General features: G+C 41.2%; 1 non-coding gene across 1 annotated transcript; it reads left to right on the forward strand.

Annotated features, from left to right (window-relative positions):
• The first annotated feature begins 1,891 nt into the window (after positions 1-1,891).
• Positions 1,892-2,005, forward strand: trnal-caa (transfer RNA leucine (anticodon CAA)). Its single transcript has 2 exons — positions 1,892-1,929; positions 1,960-2,005. It is a non-coding gene; the product is annotated as a tRNA-Leu (tRNA).
• Positions 2,006-4,384: the final 2,379 nt, after the last annotated feature.

Genomic DNA, 4,384 nt, shown 5'->3' on the forward strand with positions numbered 1-4,384 from the left:
ATAGATAAGGTGCTGTGAGGGTGTAGGTTAAGCCAGATATGCTTGTACAAACAGTAGTTATAAGCATCTGTTTCCCACTTCTGCAAAAACAAAAACAAACCACAATTAAAAGGTCATGAGACTCAATATGGATGAGGAATGGGAGGAAATGTTACAAGTAAGGGAAACAGATGGCAGTGAAGGATACACCTAACAATGGACCACAGCAGGTTCTGGTGAAATGGCCAAGTAAAACTTGTACTTTATTATGCACAAGACTGATTAAGGCAAGAGATAAACAATAGTAATAGGCACCGGGTTTAGAGTAGTGGGAGGAGGGAAGGAGAAACAAATCCTATATAAGATATGTACTTGCTAAACTCTGCGTGTCTATTTTAGGCACCACGCTTGCAAGTGTACAAGAACGATACTGTTGCTTCAGATCTTGTCTCGGACTGAAATTATTGAAATGAGTGGGTTCTATTTCCCACACACCCATAACATTAAGGTTTTGGCTAGGACTATTTAAAGGCACTTGCATTAGTTGCATCAAGTAATTGGGCAGTCAACCTGGTTTAAAGGAAGGGAAATTGTGTCTATTCAATCTGCTGAGAACCAGAGGGGAGCAGCTTCACTTCACTGGCCATAAGGAAAACCATGTAAAACCTGAAAATGACACATACCGATCTAATTCATTTCGAATAGTTCGAAACATTACAGTTCTATAAAGTACAGTACAAACAATACATTCATTTCTAAATGTTACTTCTTATTTATTACACTTTCCTCAGCATTGGGTAATTTACCTCTGTTACGTCTAAATTTCCACCTGGGAGCCAGGAGAATGGCCATCAACCTGAAACATTAATTGTTTCCCTCCACAGATGCTCCATGAGCAAATTATTCTTTTTGTTCAGATTTCCAGTATCCTGCAGATCAGAGATCTTCCCTTGTGTACTTCTTCAACTCAGAGGGAAAAGGCTGTTTAAAAGCTCGGTACACTGGGAAATGAATGTGCTGGTCATACTGGTCCTTAAATGAAAACTTGTCAAAATCTCTTAACATGTTGATGAAAACCACCTACAAGTTCCCCTCCAAACCACTCATGACGTTGACTTGGAGATATATCACCGTTCCTTCACTGTTGCTGGGTCAACATCTGGGAACTCCCTCCCTAACAGCATAGTGGGTCAACCTAGTGCACATGGACTGCAGAAGTTCAAGAAGGCACCTCACCACCAATTTCTCAAGGGAAACTAGGGATGGGCAATAAATGCTGATCCAACTATCAATCTCACGTCCCACGACAGAATAAATAAAAACTCTGCTCCTCTCTCCACAGATGCTGCTTATCCTGTATTTCCAGACTGTATCTCAGTTCCCATTTCCAGTGTCTAGGAGCATTTTGCTTTAATTGATTCACTCGTACTTCTTAAACTTCAGCAACTCCTTCAACTGAAGTGTGTTCATTCACGTAACATATAATTTATAAAATGTCGATCAAAGAGAAGCAGTGATCTCTGCAATTTTAACAAAACGGGGTATTTTCAAAAGAGACCATCACCTTCTTTACGCTGCACTTATGGGTGGTACTGAGCATGCGCTTCCACACACAAAATGGCGGTTCCCTGAGCTACCGCCCTCAACATGGCCGTCCCCCGCTCCGCTCTTAGCAGAGCCGCCTTCGGTGCCGCCCTCACTGAGGATACGAAAATGGAGGAGCTCATGCAGCCAAGTCAAATAGACTGCACATGATTAGGAACGACTGGCCGAGTAAGATGTTCCTGAGACAAATAAAAATAAAAATGCCGGCCCGTACCAAACGCTAAAAGCACTTGCCGCGCTGCCGTCACCAAGAAACCCTGCTTGATGTTCACGGATTTGAGTCTCGCTGACTCTGCTGCCGTCAGTTGTCAGGATGGCCGAGTGGTCTAAGGCGCCAGACTCAAGGATTCAGTCCTTCCCATTGCGGGGCGGGTGTTCTGGTCTCCGACTGGAGGCGTGGGTTCGAATCCCACTTCTGACATTAATTTTTCTCAGCTCATGTCTGTGGCGCCAATCTCAGCAATCTTCATTCTAAATTATTCACTGCTGGCACATCTGCAGCTTTATATCCAGACAGATTAGGTATTACTGTAGGGCGTCAAACTAAAAAGGATAATGCTCACACTAACTTTTTAAACACTTTTAATGTTAATCAATCTGAAATTATTAATAACCAGATAGACTATATGTTGTAAGCTAACCTTTAAGAAAACGAGTTTCATTTGCAAAGTAAACAGTTACAATTTTAGGTATTGTAGACATTTTTGTTACATCAGATGGCAATCTCTCTCTCAGTCCTTTGTGCTAAATTCGCAGCCTCTCTTGTTTCTAAATAATACCATCCTGTCATTATGTCAATGCGAGATGTATCTTCTCCCAGTTATTTCTTAAATTATCTTTTGCAATCTGTCTTTCCCTGGCTGATGTGAAGGGAATAAAGAAAGGAGACAGAGGAAATTTAAGTCAGAGAAGTGTTAAGTGATACATATCACCATGAAGGACATATTATAAATAATACAATTGAACTCATGGATAGATTCATCGATTCATACAGCACAGAAAGGGCCTTTCAGCCAATCGAGTCTGCACTGACTACCACTAAAAGTGGCTAAATCGAATTTCCTGCACATATCCTTGAATGTTATGATATTTCAAGTACTCATCCAACCATTTTTTTTAAAGATTGTAAAGTTTCTGGCCTCCACTACCTTGCCAGGCAGTGCATTCCAGATTCCCACCAATTGCTGAGTAAATGTTTTTTTTCCCAAATCTCATCTGAATCTCCTGCCTCTTATCCTAAAACCATGTATTTTCGTGATTAACCTCTTAACCAAGGAAAACAGCTGTTCTCTATTCATCTTGTCCATACCCTTCAATCAGGTCCCCCCCCCCCCCCCTTGTCAATATCCTTGTCAACCTCCTCAATATCCCCCCTAGTGCTATCACATCCTTCCTATAGCAACCAGAACTGCACACAGTATTCCAGTTGTGGCCTGACCAATGCTTTGTCCAACTCCAATATTACTTCCTTGTTCTTATACTCTAGGTTATGACTGATGAATACAAGTGTCCCACATGCTTTCTTAACTATCCTATTCATGTCTAGATTAGAGTGGTGCTAGAAAAGCACAGCAGGTCAGGCAGCATCCAAGGAGCAGGAACTCTAATCTAGACTCTGGTTTCCAGCATCTGCAGTCCTTGTTTTTACCTATCCTATTCATGTGCTCTGCTGACTTCAGGGAGCTGTGATATCTGTACTTATGTCCTCCTTTCCCAGAGTGAAGACCAAATTAAGGATTCATTCAACATTCTTCCAATATCCTGCGGCTTCACTTACAGGTTGCTCCCTTGGTACCTAACAGGCCCTACACTTTCCATGGTTAACTTTTTAACTTTTTCCCTTTAATGTATTTATAAAAAATATTAGGATTCTTCCTAATACTGTTCACAAGTCCTTTTCCATGCCCACCTTTCGTTCTTCTAATTGCTTTCTTATGTTCCCTCTTCCACTTCCTCTAGGTAGGCCTTCAGCTGAATTGCCCCCTTTGGACTTGCTAAATGGCCTATTCTTCTTCCTTGAATTGTCTCATACATCCAAGTTTCTCTGAACTAATTGCTTTTGCCTGTACTCCCCCCAGATAGAGAAAGTCTATTGAACCTGGGAGTGATCTCCTCAGGGAGGAGATTTGATAGAGGTGGAGTATTCTAAATGGTAAAGGTTCTAGAGTCACTGGGTGAAAATCCTGTAACTTCCTAGCAGCACTCTAGGTGCTCCTACACTGAATGTTTGCAGTGATTCAAGGGAATCTAATCTAAGTCATTTCACCACTATCTTTACCAGGACAAATAGGGATGGTCCATAAATATTGACCTATGCAGCAATGTCCACTCCAATGCATGAAAATAAAAACTTTTTTAGAGAGTGGTTAGGATCTGGAATGCTGTACCTAAGATTGTGATGGAGGCAGATTCCAATGTGGCTTATTAAATGAAATTTGATATTTATCTGTAGGAAAGCTGTGCAGAATTAGAGAAGAAAAGTCAGTGTGTGGGACTAACTCACTATTTGTATCAGAGAATAAGCACTGACATGATAGGCTGAATGACATCATTCTTTGTTCTCTGATTCATAAAATGAGCGTAGCTACCGTCCAAAGTGAGAGCATTAGTTCTGATCTGAAATTGTTGAACTCAGTGCTAATTTTGGAAGGCTATGAAGTGTCTTAGTGAAAGATGAGGATTGTTCCAACTTGCATTGAGCTTGGGCTAGAGAACAATCTGATTTCTCTACCTTCAGGCTCAGTGTGGAATGGATGAAATGGGAAATTAGACCAATATTTGAATCAGGAAACCAGTACAA

The sequence above is a fragment of the Chiloscyllium plagiosum genome, unplaced genomic scaffold, assembly GCF_037043375.1.
Source record: "Chiloscyllium plagiosum isolate Xiang-an unplaced genomic scaffold, Cpla_swu_hap1 HiC_scaffold_1, whole genome shotgun sequence".
NCBI classification, from domain to species: domain Eukaryota; kingdom Metazoa; phylum Chordata; class Chondrichthyes; order Orectolobiformes; family Hemiscylliidae; genus Chiloscyllium; species Chiloscyllium plagiosum.